Source organism: Cynocephalus volans, chromosome 15, assembly GCF_027409185.1.
Source record: "Cynocephalus volans isolate mCynVol1 chromosome 15, mCynVol1.pri, whole genome shotgun sequence".
NCBI classification, from domain to species: Eukaryota; Metazoa; Chordata; class Mammalia; order Dermoptera; family Cynocephalidae; genus Cynocephalus; species Cynocephalus volans.
In genome coordinates this window covers 70,417,858-70,438,435 of record NC_084474.1, presented here as the reverse complement: position 1 = coordinate 70,438,435, position 20,578 = coordinate 70,417,858, and positions in this window count along the sequence as shown.

Genomic DNA, 20,578 nt, shown 5'->3' with positions numbered 1-20,578 from the left:
CTGTGAAATGGGAATAAAGAGTGCTTCATCATAAGACTTTGCAAAGATTAATACATTTTTGTTAGAGCAGTGTCTGCCACTAAGTCTGCCCTATAAAGAGATGCCAGCTATTGTTATCCCCCAAGAAATGTTTCCAAATGCTAGACCATCATTGTTCTTACATGAGAAAGAAATAGGGTAGTGGATCACTCTAGACTTGCATATTCAGTAGCCTAATAGAAAATTTCCCCCCAGTAACCCACCTCACACTCAATGCACTCAAACCAATTATTTTTTTCATCAAACCTACGAATTCTGCATTTTCTATCTTGATTGGTGGCACCAGCATATTCCAGCATAGTGGTCAAAGTGAGGAGTCTTGGAGTTGGCCTTTATTTATCTCACCAGCCCATACACAAGCAGTTATCAAATTCTCTTGATTCTTCCTTCAGAATAGCTTTCAAATGCATCCTCTTTTTTTCATGGCCACTACCCTGACTGAAGTCATTTGACAGCTATCAAGCCGTCTTCCCTATTATCCTTCTACCCCCCTATTACATCAAAGTGTCACCAGAGCAATTTTTAAAAAGTATAACTCAACTAACGTTATTCTTATGAACAGCTCTTCACTTCTAGAGAATGAATTTCAATCCGTTTGGCATGTACAGCATTTCTATTTGCCTTCGCTAAATACACCATGCGTGCATTTCCATGCCTCTAGGCCATACTTTGTCCTCTATCTGCAAAATCTTTCTGAGAGGAAACTAAACATTTCTAAGCTTCAGGTCCTTAAACCCCTCAATTTCCCTCCCTGAAATAATTGCGCATAGCTCAGAGCAAAGGTTGTTGTGAAAACAAAGTAAAGAATGTGTCTGAAACATTCTGAGCACAGCCTTTGACCTTGCAGTGTGACCTCAGGTAATTTGTTTAACTTCTCTGTGCTTTGTTTCCACTTTTATAAGGTAAGGATAGTATCTGCAGCACAGAATTTTTTTTTTTTTTTTTCTGACTGCATTTATTTATTTATTTATTTATTTGGGGGGGGGCAATGATTTTTTATTTTTTAAATTAATTTATTTTTTATTGGTTATGAATACTCATGGGGTACAAAGCTGACTGTCACCACTCGTGCCCAAGATGTGATGGCCAGATCAATACTGGGAGCACGCCAAATACCACAAACTGTGATCATACCCCTATCCCCACCCAATTAATCCCTTACATCCTTCCCTTTCCCCCTTCTCTCTGCTCCACTTTGTATTCCTAGGCATGTTCTCTCCCTCTGCAAGCCCAACACACCACTGTGGTCTTTCTTTCCTTCCTTCTTTCTCTCTTAGCTCCCACTTATGAGTGAGGACATGTGGTATTTTTCCCTCTGCAGCACAGAAATATTATGAGAACTGAATTAACAAGCATATGTAAAATGCTTACTACAGTGCTTATTATTCCTATCTTATTTTTCTTATTCCTCCAGCTCAGTTATAAAATGCCACTCATGCTAGTTTGTGCTACCAGGTGAGAAGAATTTGGGGGGGGTGGAGATTTATTGTAGTTCTTGACAGCCCAAATGTCATCGCCTCATGAACCCATCGCCATGCTCTCTGCCTTCCAATAGACCAACCTACCCCGTCGCCTGTTTCCTTAGCAGTTTGCCGATATTTCTATTACATACCATTATTGCATGATACAAAAATTATCTAGTTATGTGTCCGTGTCCCTCCCTAGACTTTAAGCCAGGAGTATGAGCCCTGCTCACTTCTGATTTCTTCTCAACCCCCGTCATTCTTTCCCTAACTCCCAGATGCCACCTCTGTGCCTGGCAACCAGTGGGTGTTCAATAAACGTTGACTAAATGAATTATGAATTGGGTAATAAACCATTGTGCCACCTCTGTGGCTGCCTTCACAAATACCTCAGGTTTAATTTGGGACTGTGGCCGTGTTGGATGAGCTTCAAAGACCCAAGTGTTGTCACAGCAGCGGGGACCCCACAAATTTGGCTCCTAAAACATTTTGACAAGAAAATATCTGAGTTTCAAGATACCTGAGGGCTTATGCCCTGTTTTTCTCAAACACAGTCGGGCTTTCATGTGGTCTTACACTTGCTTATTGATACCCAGTATTTTTCTTGTTGGGCCAAATGTGGCAACATATTATTTATTTGACACTGTGGTAATCCATTCAATTGGATGGAAAAGAACATATTAGTCAAATGAAACTGACGTCTGGTAGCCACGCACACTCACCCAAATAATCTGCCCCTGGATCCCGTTCACCGGCCGGTTCTCCAGCTGCTTGACTCCGAGCCATGTGCTCGCTCGGGAATTTGTTTTCCCTGGCCCTGCCGGGATACTAAAACCAACTTTCCGATTCAGCTCCAGCCTCAGCCTCCAACCCCTGGACAATAGCAATACTGTGTGATGACTACCGAGGACAGACTAAGAGGGATGACTGTTTTAATAGCACTTTATGACTCCTCAAGATGGACTGGAAACATCACCACAAGGAGAAAAAGGTATTCGCCAAGGAGAGGGGACGCCTCTGTAGTCAGAATCTGAGCTGGAATCAAAACCACAGACAGAAATAGGGCTGAGGTCCTGCAGTGTAAATTCCAGGAACTGGGGAGGAAGCTTGAGGACACCGCCATCGGGCTTTCCGAAATGTGCTAATTGTGCAATATTTACAACTAGCGAGGGAAAAATGATAAAATCACAATAAAGATGAATGACTAAATCCACGGGCTGATGACTTGGGGAGCAATCCTCAAAATCGATGGTAAGAAAGGAAGGAAACACGCACCAGCGCCACTCTTTTTATTGTCTTTTCATTTTTCCATGGTCTCCCTTCTTAGCACTTACTCTCTCTCCCCCCTCTCCTCTTCCTCTTTCTCTCTCTCCTTCCTTGTAGAGCAGCAAAGCACAGTAAGTCTGCAGAGTCTGTTTATGGAAGCCATGTTGTAGTTTATGATATTCCTATCTCTGAAATACAAAAATGGGCACATACACCTAGAAATTCATTGAGCAAATTTAGCTTTCAAATTGGGTCATCAGAAAGGTCGAGTCTAGTTTTGAGTCTTGATTCTGCACTATAAGCAGCATCTGAAATTCATTTCTAAAATGGCCAGGGAATGAAGCAGGATCCTGGTAGAAAAATTCTCACTTCTTGTGAGCCAACAAGAAATATCTGGTCTTTAGCCAAGGGTCAGCAAGTGACTTTTTCAACCTGTGTTTGGAGGGAATGTTAATATTTAGGATTTCTCACTTAGTGAGGTCAAGTCCTAGGGGATATCCTAACTAATATGTGTGAGGAGATCTGCCATGCCAGGGCAGGCTGCCAAAAGTTGTGTATTCATGCAAACCCAAAGGACCTCCTGGAAGAAATACTGTCAGACTGACCATTATTTCCCAGAACCAAGACTCTCGAATGATGAAGACAAAGGCTGCCTTAAGCCTTGGAGCTTGTAACCTTATATGGTAAAGAACTCATTCTAGCATAAATTTTTTTTTTAAATGCCAAAGGAAGTACATATATTTCAGGCCACATATTGAAGACAATCAATCGGCTATTTTTTTGTAGAGTTGTGTTAAGGAGGATTCAGAGGCTCTATGAAGACCCTGTGGGAAAGAGTGTCATAATCAGTAAGGAACATCTGCCATTTCTGGTGTGGGTGTCTGGGTTCCATATTGCCTCAGGGCAGGAAAGAGAAGGCCTTTTAGATGTGATGCTATGTGATGCTACTCAGGTAGAATCTGCTCAGTCTGGGACACTATCTCTAACTTTTGTGAGAGTAGGTTATAAGAAACTTAGCACACTTAGCTAAGTTATAGTGATAGTAGCAAAATATAGTATAACATTTTCAGTAGAAAAGCTAAAGAGAAACAAAACAAAACAAAGAAAAACCTTTTTGTAGCCTACAAGGAAAGTGTAAAAACAGTGGGGAGAGATCTCTGCCATTTTTGTAGGAACACTGTCTTGAGAAACCATGCAAGCCAGCACCCAGAAAAGGAAGAGCCTGGTTCTAGTTTCAATGCAGGACACATGAGATTAATGCTGGATTAATGTGGACCGGCCTCTGCTATGGTGGGTATTTGGTGAGGTAGGTGGTTACAAAGACCATTGGAAAGGTGATTTGGGGAATTGCCTACGTGTGTCTTAGATGTCAGAGAACATTAAACCTAGCAGGAATTTTGTGACTTGGGTATGATTCTAGGTACTGATCTCTCTTATCTCTAATCTTCAAAACAACACTTCAGTGTGGGCATCTCCATTCATTTTTAGGAAATGAGCACATGAAAATGTTAAGAAACTTAACAAGGACATATAACTAGGAAGTGGCAAAGCAATGTTATAAACACAGGTTTGTTCAACCATAATCCTGGGTTTCTGTTGTAGCACATTGCCTACTGGGGAGATATGACATGTACAGAAATCATTATAATATAAGATAGAAAAGATAAGTGTCACAGATTTATTGCTGAGGGTCCCAATTTCTTTCCTGGTGACACTTGTACCTGACTTTGCACATGGGACAAATGCTCTGCTTACTTGTTTAAAAATAATTCATTTTGCCATTTTTGCTCTTTTGACATCCAACTATTCAGCTGGTGTCTTCCACAGTGTTCTATGTATTCATAAGCCTCTCATTTTACGTTAGCAGTGATATTGGTTGTGACAAATCTTCTGAATAGGCAGGCTCTGAATTTCACTAAAAGTGGTCATTGTCATGAGATTTTAAAATCTGCAATGATTCAGCCTCAGCTGCAGGACCATGAAACATCAGTATACCTATCCACTGTTGTTAGACATGAAACAGGAAGCGGTTTTCACTGTTGCAAAAACAAACTAGATTTTCTAACTTCTTAGATATTTTCTAGCCTCCTTTATTTCTTCCTTTGCTCAGCAAGACCTCCTGATGTTCCCAAGGCAGCACCCTCAGCTACTTCGACAGCAAAGCTGCTAGCTGATCAAGGAAAAATGGTTTAGATGCCATGGGAAACTCCTCTTTTTATAATCCTACCCCCACACAGTTTTCTAGGGATGGGATAGTTTGTATATATGAACAGTGGCATATATATTACATACATACAAATTACATGTATGTAGTCTCTTAAAGAAGTCTTTCTTATGCCTGATACATAAAGTCCTAAACACACTCTGTTTTTGCTATGATTTTTCAATCTCCACTAAAGTTGGCAGGGAGAAGAAGTGTAGAGAAGAGAAAATTCACCCACTTGAATTTACACTGAGACTTTCTGAGAATTTCAAAATTGATTCACCAGATTAGAATAGCTCATCTAATCCATCATGGTCTCATAGTTTCTGTCCTAAAAGCTGCTGAAGTCACATTGTGCCATATTACTTGAAAAACACTAATGACACGAAGTCATTGTTTTGTGAGATCACACACTCCTACTTTTGAGTTTAATTTATTTGTTGACTTTTATTGGTTTTAATTAAAAAAATGTTCTTCCAAACTATATTACTGTGCTGGAAAATGTGCTTGAAAAGTCATCCTTTGCCTTCGCTTCTAAAAATTACATGAGCAAAGTGGGGACTGTTTCATTTTGAAAAATACGTTTTGCCTTATTTTGTTTACTGTTCCCTATTTCATTTTCTGCCATCTTTGGAAACTTTATGAAGCATCAGGGTGTTACTAGACTTCTCAAGAGTGCTACCAGGACCCCTGCATTTATAGAAGTGCTGTCCAAGAAGCAAAAGCAAGAGAGTAAGAATGATTCAGACTGCCTGTTACAGGCTAATTGAAATCTGGGAGTAGTGTTTCACAGCACAGGTAATATGCACTATAGCATCTCCAGTAGTTTTATTTCAAATGTATTCACCATTCCCCATCTGCTGACAAAGACCAAACTTCAAGTACTAAAAAGCATTAATTGTTGACATAGCTGTAACTTTTTAATTTTGTCTACATAGGTAATAATCTTTCATACGTTTTAATATATCACTAATGAAATTTCTTAACAAAGCTTCACAGTTCATCTGTTTGCTTAAAGGAGAGGTTGTGAAGTACTATTTAAGAATGTTTTTCTTTTTGCAACGACTTCATATGTTATCAATCAAATCAAACACAAAATTTGAAAATATTAGAATTTAATCTCTCCCATATAGCATATTTTCAAGAAAGGTGATATATATGTGTGTGTGTATATATATATATATATATATACATACATATATACTTTTCCCCCTTGATTTGTAGATGTTAAACTAAGATCCATCAGAGAAAAAAATATTTTAACTCCAGCAATAGGTCACAGTATAATAATATCCATAAATATGCACTTTGAAAATTTTCTATTTTATGCCATAAGTAAATTCCCAAAGTAATTACTTGAAATAAATAACTTGTTCTTAGATATTGCTGTCCCTGTTAAATTATTCTCTATTTTAAAAAAATTCCACATTTACCATGCACTACTTACATCTTCAGTATTTGGGACATTTTCAAAAACCTCTGTTTTTATTTATAAAACATTTGTCCATAATATTATAATTAGAAGCATACATACTGAAGACTTTCTTTGAAAACTCTTTCCTTGTTTTTTTAAATCTTCCAGCACAGAGAAAACTTCCTATAACTTCTTTTGCTTTAAACTGGACAATCCATTTAAACTGGACTACATTTTTGGTGTTATCTGTATTGATTATTCCATAGAAAACATTTGTGAGTTTCTTTTAATCACCAAATAAATGGACTTGGCTCTTTTTTTTAATGTATTTTTTCACATCTCACAGTAACTTTGCAAAGAAACACACGTCTATGCAGCTGTAGCTAAGGTAGTTGAATTTTTAATCTGCAACACATTAGTTCTCCAGTTTCCCTGAATTCTAAGGCAAATGTGGGCAAAAAATCTATGGTCCTCTAAAGGTCCTTTTTGTATGTGCATTTTGATGTTACCTCTGACTTTAGAGACGCACAATTAAACCTCTTTTTTTCTTTCCCAGTCTTGCTGTCATCCTGACTTCGCTGTTTCTGCTGCCAGGGCCAACATTCTCAATTTCTAAGCTATAAAGTGGGTGATCAGCTTTGATTTAGAGATCTCATTCTTTTCCCAGGGCTAGAGAGTCTCTCTACACCATTTGATTGTTTTCTTGCTTTGCTTTCTAACTCCACACAGCCACTGCTTTCCGGGTGCCTATCATATCAAATATGACTTTGTCAATATCCTCCTGTCCACTTTCTCTGCCTTTAACTCATTTCTTACTCCACCCCAGTCCATTCCACCAGTCAAGTACACTCAGAGCTATCTGATGCCTCTCCCTAAAATATCACTTTCCTGTTGCTCCTCTCCTGCTCAAAACTGTTTAGTAACAGTTTCGACTCCAAATTTTTGGCCAGATCCCTCTATAGACTTTATTGCGTGCTTTACTTTCTTACCTAATTTTCTCTGTATTGCTCTCAGACTGCTTTTAATACTAATATTTACAGAAAAGACTTCTGAGTCTTTCCATTCTCCCAGGTACTGAGCTAAGTGCCTTAGCTACATGATCTAATTTAATCCTTACAATAACTAGGTAGTAGATATTATTATGTCCATTTTTCACACAAGGAAATGGAAACTCAGGTAGATTTGAATAGCTCACACAGGTTAATAGTTTTAAAGACAGAATTTTTACGCAGAGTTTAACCTGAAGCTTGTGTTCTTAACCAATACTATATAATGCCTCCCACAGACCTTTGTCTTCAACCAAACAATTCTATTACATTTTCCTAAGGATGGTTTAAATTTTTTAAAATTTTTGCTGATGTCCTTTTTTTTTTTTTTTTTTTTTACACCATTGTACCTGGAATGCTATTCTTTCTGCCCAGTGAATTGCCATCTATTTTTCAAAGCCCATCGCAAACCTCACTTTCTTTTTAACACCCTGTCGTAAGGGTGATTATATCAAGTAGAAATTTCTGGATAAACTATTCAATTTGTTAACTAATTTTCTACTGCCTTATGTCAAATTTACTTGTAGTAATACTTTTTTGTTTGCATATTTATTTTTTGCATGCTGTTATGTATTGTATTTCTTCAACCATGTCATCAGCAGCTTTCTCTCTACAGTTTCTTGCACATAAGAGATACATAAATATTTGATGATTTGATTGTTAAAGAAATCCAATCAGATTCGTTGTCCAAAGTGATTGATCTGACTGTACTAATCAACTCAGCCATGGTGATGACATCAGTTGTTTATGCAGACAATGCCATGGCCTTGTACATTGTGATTTCATATGCAATTTAGCATTTGTCCAACAGAAAAAATATACTGGGTAATATTGGGGGCATAAAGATTAATCCAAAAATTTATATTTTTTATGGCACTATCAGATTCACTACAAGTCAATGAGAATAAAAATATATTTAGAAAAAGATTTCAAAAAATGCTCTGTGAAGAGGAAATCAACAGATATTAAACAAAATTGGTACATCAAAAAGTAATTTTCTCTGTATTGCTCTTACACTCCTTTTAATATGTAATTTACTCTAAATCCAAATTTCAAGAAGGATGATTCTTTCCCCCACGTCACCCCCAACACACTTAGCTATTCAATCTCTATCTCATTCTGAATTAAAATCATGGGAAGTGATTGTTGGAAGATACTTTAAAGATTCTGAGTCCAACCTCTAGCCCACTGGAGAAAATATCTATGAAACATCCTTGCCAGGTTGTGATCCTGTCATACTGTCATTCAACTTCTATTTGAACACCTACAGAAATAGGAAACTCAGAACTTTTGAGTTAGCCCAGCCAATTGTTAGGCATTTGTAATTGCTAGACAGTTCTTTCTGATAATGTCAATTATCCTCTTTCTGAATGATGAGACTTTTTATTATATTAGATAAAGTAACAAACCTTGATTTTTCCCATTGTAAATCCTTTAATTATTTGAAGAGAGCTACTCTGTCTCTTCCTAATCTCTCCACCCACCCCATACACCCCTACCCCCAGCTCTAGGCAAAAATCTCTAGTTCTTTGAGCCAACAGTCATTTCACTTAGTTTCCAGATATCTCACCAACCTGGCCTTTCTCCTTTGAATATTCTTCTCCATTCTGAGAATATAATAAGCCAGATGTGGCCTGAGGAGGGGCAGAAAATCCTGAATCCATAACTTCTCTTACTTTAGAAATGCTATTTCTGTCATTGCAGCCTGAGTTTGCATTAGCTTTTAAAACAGTAGCATTATACTCATGGCTTCTACTGAACTTGTGGTCTAAAGCCCCAGGCCTTTTATTTTTCCCTAGGAATTTCAGTCAAGCCATGTATCTCTCATTCTGTCTTTATGTAATTAATTTTTTTTTTTTTGAAACTGTGTGCAAGGCTTTTCCTTTATGTTTTTGTGCCTTTTATCGTGTTAGACTCCAGAAGTGCATGATGGGACGACTGAGAGAAAACCACAAGATTCTTGGCTGCTCTGGACACTGAGAATCTGGAATGGCTCTGATGAGTTACACTAGGAGTTCAGTTCAATAAACCCAAAACTCTATGGATATTAAAAACATAAACACAAGCAAACTGAAAAGAAATCCCTAAAAGCCACTTTCTGGTGGGAGCTGCACTTTATTTTCAGTATTTCTAAAATGGGAAGATGAGGAGGGAAAATAGCTAAATCCTCAGTAGATAAGGCCTCCAACTAGGACACTGTTTTTCAGTTTCTGAAACTTCCTGCCTTCACTGCGATAAGTAGGGGACCTACTAGAGTGGGACATATTTAAAGTACGCAGAGTTTTCTAGGTTTCCCCTTCTCCGGGCCTGTTAGCATATGTTCATTGACTTTTCCTTTCCTGCGTGTAGTACATAAATCACCTTTTGCCTCCAGGCACTCTGGAACTCACATGACTTCCAGCTACTTCCACTCTCAAAGCACTTGTGGTCTCCTAGAAACAATTCTCTAGGATAGGGGGAACCCATCTCTTTTCCAAATGGCCAGATCACTGATGAAAACAGCCTTTTCCCTAACAATTACGTGAATCTCCACATCCGCACCCTCTTATTCCTTCCCTAAATTTCTCTTTGTTCTATGTATAATTTTTGGTTTGCTTTGCTTTTGGCACTGCAGCAGATGCTGTTGGTACCAGTATTAGTTTGCTAGGATTGCCATAATAAGTACCTCAGACTAGTAGCTGAAACAATAGAAATTTATTTTTTCACAATTCTAGAGGCTAGAAGTCCAAGATCAAGGTGTCAGCAGGGATGATTTCTTCTGAGGCCTCTTTCCTTGGCTTAAATATGGCCATCTTCTCCTTTTCTCTTCACATGGTTGTCCCTTTGTGTATGTCTACATGTTAATTTTCTCTTGTTAAAAGTACACCAATCATAATGAGTTAGGATCCACCCTAGTGACCTCATTTTTCCCAAATACAGTCACATTCTCAGGTACTGGGGCTAGGAATTCAACAAATGAACTCCATAGGGCACAATTCAGCCCATAACAGTATCTCCATCTAGATTCCATTCTCTGGACTCATGTACTATCTCCCAGCTTCTGTAAGTATTGGCTACTAAATGCTCCCAGCTCATTCCTACATCCTTTTCTGGAGAATGCATTTGGTTGATGATAGCTGTCTAGCATGGAAATGCCAGGAAAGTTGAGAATGCCTCCTCTTAACTCTGCTCTAGTCAATTTTGTCAGATGGCAGAGAGGGAGGAAGTTGCAGAGGATATTGTAGTACAGTATGCAAGCTCTCTTGCCTCTGAGCAACGTAACCTTTGCAGCATGTTTCCTGCTCTGGAGCTCCCCATGTGCTCAAGCTGAGGCTACAGTTCTCCTGCAACCTCCCTGCCTAGCTTCATCACCTGCCTACCCACCTTCTTCTCATTTTCTCACTGGTTTGTTCTGAGAGCAATTCCACTTTGAATCATTTGCATGTGAATCCCCTCTCAGGATTTGCTTCTTGAGAAAACAAATGGAAGCAAGGACCTACTTTGGAATCATAGCACTTGTTTAAAAATTAAGCATTGCAAAAGCACATTCAATTTAATTTAGCAAACATTTACTGAGGATGACCTACAAGGCTGAATTTCTTCATTAGATGAGAAGCTTCATGAAGGCAGAGATGAAATCTAATAGATCCTTTTCTTCTAGTGGCTAGCACAGTGCAAAGCTCACCATATATTTATTGAACAGTGTTCTGTTGGAGGGGCACTGTGATGGACGTGATGCAAGCCCCAATAGAAAATAAGATTACAGGGGCCGGCCCCATGGCTCACTCAGGAGAGTGTGGCGCTGGTAGCGCTGAGGCTGCGGGTTCGGATCCTGTATAGGGATGGCCAGTGCACTCGCTGGCTGAGTGTGGTGTGGACAATACCGTGCCGTGGGTCGCGATCCTCTTACTGGTCAAAAAAAAAAAAAAAAGAAAGAAAATAAGATTACAGTTTTAGTGGGAAAATAAACATGACCCAACTCATTGTAAATTAAATTTGAGAGCAGAAAGTGCATAAAAATTGATATGCAAAGTGCCAGAGAGGTGTTTCCAGAGGATCAAAAGGATAATTTCAATTGGAGATAAGATACAGACTGGGGAAGATTTCATGAAGCCGAATGAAAGATGCATGTGATTTTAATAGAGAAGAGGAAATAATATAATTGTTAACAGCTATTGAATGAATACTATATGCTAGACCCTGTGCTAAATTTTTACGTGCATTATTTTATTTAATATGTGCAGAATATTTATGGTATAGAGATTACTATGAGCTTTATTTTATAAAGGACATCTAGAGACATTAAGAATTATCTAAGCCCTCCCAGCTAAGAAGTAGTGGAGCCTAGATTTAAACACATTCCCTTAGGAAAGGATATTGCAAGAAGGGAGAACATGATGAACACAAGCAAAGAATCAGAAAAGAAGTCTACCAATATGGGCTTGAGTGGACACAATAGATAAAAGGCCTGAAGAGAGAAATTGGGACCAGATTATGGAAGACTTGGTGTAATAGTCCATTTCTGCTGCTCATAACAAAATACATGAAACTGGGTGATGTATAAAGAAAACAAAATTTATTGCTTACAGTTTCAGAGGCTGGAAGTCCAAAGTCCAGGGAACACATCTGGTTAAGGCCTTCTTTGGTGGTGACTTCAGTGAAAGTAGAGTATCACATTGCAAAATGGTGGAACAGAGAGAGTGAGAGAGCAACCTCTTCATTCACTCTCCTTTTAAAGCCCTCAGAACCATGTCTATGACCACCATTATTAATCCACTTACTACTGCACGATCCTACAATCTAATCACCTCTTCAAGGCTCACCTTTCAATTACCATAATAGGATTTCTGACCTTCAACAGTTTATAGTGGGGATTAAGTTTTGGGGGCACATTCAACCCAAGGAACTTGGAATACAAGGCTAAGAAATTGAACTTTATTCTATAAATCATGAGGCGTATCCAAAGAAGATTTAACAGGAAAGCTGGGTGATAACGCTTGCATTTTAAGAAAATTACTTCAAAAGAAGGAGGAAATTAACAAGTACTTTAGCTTGTTCAAAGTGATGTGAATACATCAACAAGTTTAAATGTATGTGTGTTCCTTACTGGCTCGTTTCTACCTAGGTTTTCCTCGGTCTGACCCAATGGCTCTTACAGCTAGAAATGATTTTGTTAGGAGCCTTGATTTCCCACAACTTTGATATTGTGACACTCTTATTTGGTGTCATTATCTGTGCCACTTTCTCCTTGCTTTCTTTGAAAATTCTGTATGCAATCTATTCATTTTTAGTATTTTAGTAAATAGCATAAAACTCTCCTAAAAAATGGCAAATGAGTAATACACTACATGACACAGAGTAAAGCATCATACAGATTTGCTTTTTTTCTCTCCGTTGAAAGCTCATTCCAAATATTCTAGCAATTGTCCCTCGTTTCTGATCTCATTTTTCCCAAACTCCCCCAAACCTCTCCACAACTCTGGTTCTCTTTCTTTTCCGCCCTCCTTCTAACCTTTTCAATCGGGTGTTTACTGAGCATTTTCTATTTTTATCTCCATTCATTATTTAGAACCCAGGAGAAAGGTGGAGAAAACTTAAAAACTTAGAATCTCTGTCTCTCTTTGTCTTTGCCTCTGTCTCTGTCTCTCTTCCTCTCTCATTTACCTATATTCATTTTGCAACAACTGTTGAAGTATTTATAGCCCTCCACTCCCTTTCAGTCAAGTGGGTCCTAGCAATTGGAGAAGTCTGCTTTTGCACTGGGGCACATTTCCTGTTAAGTTTCAAAGGACCAAGGGTTCAAAAGCTAGGCAATGCAGTAACCATTTCTTTCTTTCTTTCTTTCTTTTTTTTTTTTTTTTTTGCTCTTTCTTGAGGCCTTGCCATAGATGCAGTCACTTGGGACCACCAATACATTCTTGAATTGCCTGTTGTAGAAATTAAATGTTATTGTTCATTCAAAAGGAACAAAATAAAAAAAAAAATCCCCAAACTTAACATCTGCCATCAATACCTCCAAAGGAAGTTTCTGCTTCCTCTTTCCATATATGGGAATGACTCATTGCATCTCAGATGGTCAACATATTGTCAATGACCATGATAAGACTTTCAGTTTTCCCAGCTGGGAAGATTTAACAAATTGGGATGGGGCAGCAGCCCCTCATATTTCTGTGATGAGCAGGCCTACAGGGAGGTTTTTATTCCTTTTCTGTGCCTTACATTGTTTAGCCAGCCACCTGATGTTTCTGTCATGTAGTAAGTCCAGAAAATTACTATTTGTTGAAATTTTTCACTGCTTAAATTTATGCAGAGACATAAGACAGTTTCCCGAGTCTGGAGTATTTCTGATTACAAGAGAGAAAATCTGGCTATGTTTGATTTCAAGCCCATCCAGTCACATTTCTAACTTGACAGTATATCTATCTATCTATCTATCTATCTATCTTTTTTTTAAAATTTGTCACTTAATGTATTGACCTAATTTTATGAGTCAGGAAAATAAATAAGGTAACACTGATCATTTATTTCTCATATGGAGAAACCAAGTCTGATAATCCAAATGGTCTGTTTGAGGCTGCAGAAGAAAGTAGAGACACACCTCTGGAGACAATCATGGATTAGAAAAAGCTATAAAGACTAATTTTTTGTACATTTGTTGCTTTATAGCTAATTCACCCTTTAAAATAATTTTGCTGATTTAGACAACTATCCTTTGCACTAATATAATACTAATCAACATGAAGCCAGTTTTATGGCAGAAAGGGCAAAACACTCTACCCTTGGTATTTTTTTCTTTGTAGTTCCTACAGTACATTGTCACTATTTCTGTTTTATTGTGACCACACAATCTGGGTTTACTGGTAGGGCTGCCAAATAAATGCAGTACATTTGGCAGAATTTAAGTTTTAGATGAACCATTAACAAACCTTAGTATAAGTATGTCCTAAAAATTTTATATGAGATACTTATGCTAAAAGTTATTCATGTTTTATCTGATATTCAAATTTAACTGAGCATTCTGTATTTTTATTTGCTAAATATGCCAACCATATTTACTGGAAGAGTTATAATTTCATGTAATTTTTGTTCTTTGCAATAAAGTCAGCTCAGTAAATACATACATTTAGTTGTTTTGTACATTTTGCATAAATAAATTGACTAAGGACAAAAACCTTACTTTAGACCATGTATTCCAATTAGTGATTTTGATAATAGGACCAGTATAATTAAAGCTCCTTTTAAAATACATGGCAATTATCTATTTACCTATTGTGTTTTCCATCAGTCTATGAAATCAAAAAAGGAGGGATCATACCTCAAACATTTTTGTACTATGTAATGTTGCATAGAATGAGCTCAATAAATATTTTTTGAACAGATTGCATACTTACAAAATGGTTGGTTTGCACAGCAACAAAAGAGTGTGTATGTGAGAGAGTTGAGTGTCTACCATGTTATACATGCTAAATTTGCATCAGCACTCTGCTAAGAACACAGTGCCAAGACCCTAGTTCTTATCTCCTTTTGTAGTAGAGCCTTTTACTAGAGGATGGTTCAAATCCATTCAAAGGCTATATCTGAGAGTACATCAATCAATATATGTGTTAGCTAGATACTACATCTGCCCTTTAGAGATACTCTAAAAAGGAAATTTGTTAGTAAAAATCCTTCATACAGTGCATGTGTTTCTCATATTTCTGTCACCAAATCTTCATTTCTGAAAGTTAGTTTATAACATAGTTAGCCAAAGATAGTGGCAGCAGTAGCTTCTGTTCCATATAGTCTTTTAGAATCTTGTCGGTCCCTTTTCAAGAGGCAGAGTCCCCTCTCTTTGAACGTGTGCAGGCCTTAACTAATAGAGTATGACTAAAGTGACAGTTTGTGATCTTCCATGAAAGTGTCATGAGCCTCTACCTTGCTTTCTTGGGACTCCTGCTCTGAGAACACAGATACTATGCTGTGAGAAGCCTAATCCGCTTGTGGAGATGTCTGCATGGAATTGAGTTAGGTTCCTGGCCCGCTCCCCTGTCTGTACTCTCAGCTGACAGCCAGCACTAACTTGCCAGTCATGTGAGGGAGTCATTTGTATGTGGATCCCCCAGCTTCCAGTTGAGCCCTCCCATCTAAAACATGTAAAGCAGAGATGATCCGGCACCACTCTACCCTGTCCAAACTGCACATTCATGAGCAAAATAGATGACTATTGTTTTAAACCACTAAACTTTGCAGTAGTTTGCTATTGTAGCAATATGATTAATAAAGGCTGTGGTACCTAGAAGTGAAGTGTTGCTATAACAAAAACTAAAACATACAGCATTAACTTTGAGATCAAGTGGCAGATGGAAGCTTGAAGGACCGTCAACAGATTGTTAGGGAAAGCCCGAGAGCCTTGAGTAAGGACTTAGCAAGAGTCTGACTGGCCTCAAGAAGACTGATGGTGAGGGCTTAAAAGAAACCAAGGAGAATGTTGTTGGAAGTTGGAGAAAAAGAGACCTTTGCTATGTAGTGACACAAAGGTTGGCAACTCTGTAACCTGCGGCAACTTGGAAAACAGGAAATGAACTCAACAATGTAGCTAATGATTTCCATGCAGCATACAGAATGTGCCACCTGGCTTCATCTCAGTGGCTGTGATAAAATGCAAGAAACATCAGCTAACAAATGAACTGTTAAATATAAAAAATCCAGGACTTGGTGAGTTTGAAAATAAAACTCTTTCTCATTCCTGGTGTCTCCAGACAGCAAGTTCTAAATTAAGGCTGGCCTTCAGGGTCAAGATCAAATCTAGGGGGAGACTGTAAAATCCTTTGGTAAGACCTCACAAAGATCTAAGACTGCTTCATAGACACTTTTAGATAGAACACGGGCTCTTTAAGGATCTTAACAGTGAGAATTACAAATTCTTCCCCTTAACTACGAGGGCTTCTAAGAATTTTAAGAATGTTGTTCCAGCAAGAGTAGGAACACTAGGTAGAGAATAACAAAAAAAGATTCATGAATTTATGAATATGACTTTAGTCTAATAAAACAGGCTTATAAGTTGATACATAGGAAACCCACAATATTTTTAAATGAATTAAATCAGCTTGGTCTGAAAATAACTGAGACAGTAGAAAATGAAAAGAGGTCTCTAGTCCTGAAATTTCTATGTTCAGGAAACAGTCAGAGGAAACTACTCAGCTACAAACACAGGCTACTTTTTACAGAAAAGGAAATATGACTCAAAGAGAAGAACCAAGATCCCATAGGTTATAGCCAGGAGGTATGAAAAATAACTCCCAAAGAGTAGGACTGAGCTCCTATCAAGGAACTGGCAATATGTAATTGGCTGGATGTCAGAATTGAAACGGATCCATATCTGCAGTCTGCCTCTCACTTTCACAGTTAGAATGAAAGTGTCTATAAATGTTCTCCTATTCCTGCCCCACCATCATATATTGGGTGTGGAAAGGACAAGGTAAATCTTCTCTTCAGTTTGCAGGGCTTTGGATTGAGAATAACAATACTTAAGAAGCTGTACACAAGGCTGCACTTGAGCAGCCTTAGGTTTTATTCACACCTGTGTCTGATTAGCTGGTGAGATCCTGCACCTCTTGCCTGAGCCCAATGCCCGAATAAGACAAGGCTGTTGAATTCTTGGGGGAAGAGATGAGTGTGGGAAAATTGTAAATTGTGGACAAATGGAAGACTGTGTCATAGTGTATATTTCAGAGAGAACCACAACATCTCTTGTCTCACATAGTACTTTAGAACTTTACCACTCCATCATCAAATCATCAAAGGTGAACCTATAGCCACTTCTCTTGAACTTGGACAGGCCTTTGTGATCAACTTGACTAATGAAGTTACAAAGAAATTTTTACTATACAATTTCTGAGGGTAGGTCATAAAATTGCCATGCTTTCTTCGGATGCTGACTGTGGACACAGCCACACTGCTGTTCAGCAATCCATGTAGTCCATGGAAAAAAGTGGGTCCCTGGCCCCCAGTCATGCCTCCCCAGCCAATGCTGCATGAACAAACAAGTTGATTTCACTGAGCCCTGTCCAAATTGCAAGTTCATGAGCAAAATGAATAAATAAATAAATGAATGTAGTTTTTTTGTTTTAAGTCACTAAATTTGGGGGTAGTTTGTTATGCAGCAATAGAAAACTGATGCATCTGATCACAATTTTGATAAAATCTGAGGGATCCCAAGGTCTCTATAGCAAAATATTTACCAGTCATCTTTCAGAATGAGGTCTGATTGTATTTAGAAGATGTTATACATTCATGTTTAAAATTTTTTGAATTTTCTGTGAAGAACTACACACATAATTTTTAAAAACACAAATAGTGCCAAAGGCTTTTAATACAAAGTAACATTTACTTCCCCCTCTCTGCCATCTCTTTTAACTCCTCAGTTCAAATCTCTTTCAACTCTGAGTTATTTCTTCTGGTATTTGCCTCCATATTTCTAAGTACACCTCATAAACTACTTTCTCTTACTTCATCAATTTTAGTCATTAATAATTTTCTTTCTCTTGTTGTCAGTGGGGGATTTTACCCTACTTACACCAATCACCTCTTTCCCAAACAGTTTCATCCTCCCAATAAAATTATATAATGATTTTTCTTTAATATATATTCAGTAAGTACATCAATTGCAACTTGGTAATTATTTACTCTTAAGCCAAGTAGAGTACTATGATTACTCATTTTATTCTGAATGAAATTAATAATTGCTTCTTTCTAAAATTTGCTCAAGTCTCTTTTAACATTTAACAAAATCTTTCTACAGCTCCAATTAAATGCTTCTTAGTACAAGTTTTCACAATTTATATGGCTTTTTTTTTTTTTTTTTTGGTGTGTGCTTTTTGGAGATATAATTTTTGCAGCCTTAACATTGAGCAAGTAATGGTGAATGACTAGTAAGAATACACCCCAGGTCTGGGACAGTGTTTCTAGGGAGAAAACATATAGACAGAAACAGAAGCAGGTTATGGCTCCTCTGTTGGCCATTGCCTTCTGAAACAGTGCACTAAAATCTATCGGGGCCAGATGTCAGACTTGCAGAGAGCAAAACTGGTCTTTGAGTTATAGTGCTTAGAAGAAACATGATTAGGGGAAGCACCCGCCTCTCTCATACTATGATCAGGTGGGATGATCCAAGCTGTGTGGTTTTGGTTACACGACATGGTGAACCAGTTGCTTTCAGCTGTCATCTGCCACCTCTGCAATCTGCTAGGATTTTAATTGGCCAGAGCCAATTTTTATGAAGTAACTTTAGATACCCAAATGCTGCTATTCTGCAGGATGCCAACTTCCTCTCTTGAACACCAGCTTTCAGGGAATCTACCTTGGATAATATAACCTTTATTTCTGCCTTTGAAAAAATGGTTGTACTTGGGGTCAGCTGCGTAGCTCACTCTCTATGACTTACCTCTGATATTATCATGGGAGTCAAATTATACACTTTCCTGGATAGGGGTCACTGTTTCCTGAACCCCTTTTCCTTCTCTTTTTTGGATAACTCCCTTCTTTTAGTGGAACATATTCTCCACTAGCTGCCCCTCAAAATTCCATGAGAGGAAATTAAAAAAAAATTTTTTTTAATCTTTTGCACATTTGAAATTGTCATTTTTGTACCCTTGTTTGATGGACTGACTGGCTAGAGCATTTTAGATTGAACTTCATCTCATGAGGAGATTTTTTATTCATTATTTTTTTATATACTATTTACCAATACTGCCCTTGAGAAGGCTGATCCCAATCTGATTCCCTGCTTTGTGTAAGTGGCCGCTTTTTTTGTCCCTGCCAATGTTTAGAAGTTTTAAAATTTACTTCTGATTTGAAGACTTTAGGATGATGTGCTTTTTTTTTTTTTTTTTTTCTTATTTATTAGTCTGGATGGTCAATAAAAGGGTTATGTCCTTAAGTTTCAAAAAATTTTCTTGTATTATTGTTTTGAAATTTTCCTCTTCTATCACCACCATTTGCCTTCTTATTTGAGTTCCTATTTGTTGAATGTTAGATCTCCTGGTTAGATTAACGAATTTTGTTTTTTTCTTGTCTACTGTCAACTTTCTTTTTTATTGTTCTACTTCTGAGAGAGTTCTTAATTTAATGTTCAACCACTTCTATTAAATTACTAATTTCAACAATCACAGTTTTTAAGCTTCAACTATTAATCCTTTTTCTACAATTGTTTTTTTTGTATGCCATGATATTCTTATTTCCTTGGTGGAGCATTTTATTTTTTGTCTCTTCAAGGTCATTAATTATATACAATCTGTAAAGTTTTCTTCTGCTCCCTACGTCATTTGTTTCCTTCAAGTGCCTGGTTTTTCTGTTTATTTGTTTTAGTGTTTGTGACTTTCCTCAAGTATCTGATCATCTTTGACGGTCCATTCATATCTATAATTGGGCATTTAAGAACTAATTGGAAGCACTGTGGGCTTTTAGGGAATTAGGTAGTCAGTGACTTTTTTTACTAGTTATTTTTCTCTGGAGCAGTTAGTTTAATCAGAAGGGATCCTATAGTCTTCTTTCTGACAGGTCTGTATAGCTGTTGCTTTTCTGGAGCTTTTCAGTATTTTCACTAAGTACTTGATTCCTTTGTCTTTAGGATTGAATTTAAATGACAGCCCCGTGCTTTGACAAATGGAGCCAGAGCTTCTCTGGTTCAATTTCCCTGGAATAGTGGTTTTCAAACTTTAGCATGCTTCAGAATTGTCTAGAAGGTTTGTCAAGACACAGATGACTGGGTCTCACTTCCAGAACTTCTGACTCAGTAAGATGGGGGTTCAAAGAATATGCATTCTTAAAGGGTCCCCAGATCTGGGGCCTGGGACCACAGTTTGAGAAACACTGCTGTAGAGCATAATCCTCTGGCTTTGTGAGAGGGTGAGTAAAAAATTTCTGACTGCATGGCACACTCGTCTAACTTATAACACCTCTAGACAATCCCTTTGTTTCACTACTTCAAACTTTTCTCCTAATTTCAGTAAAATCTATGGCCTGTAATTCCTAATATATTCTGAGGTTCTTTAGGCATAAATAAGCAAACTTTTTTTTGGCTCAGGCTCCTTTCTTTTCTTTTTGCTCTTCTGTTTTTTTATATCAATTTTTATCTTATTTTCCCAAATGTTTATTTGGTTAATTTTTATTAATCCCAAATTTCAAAGAA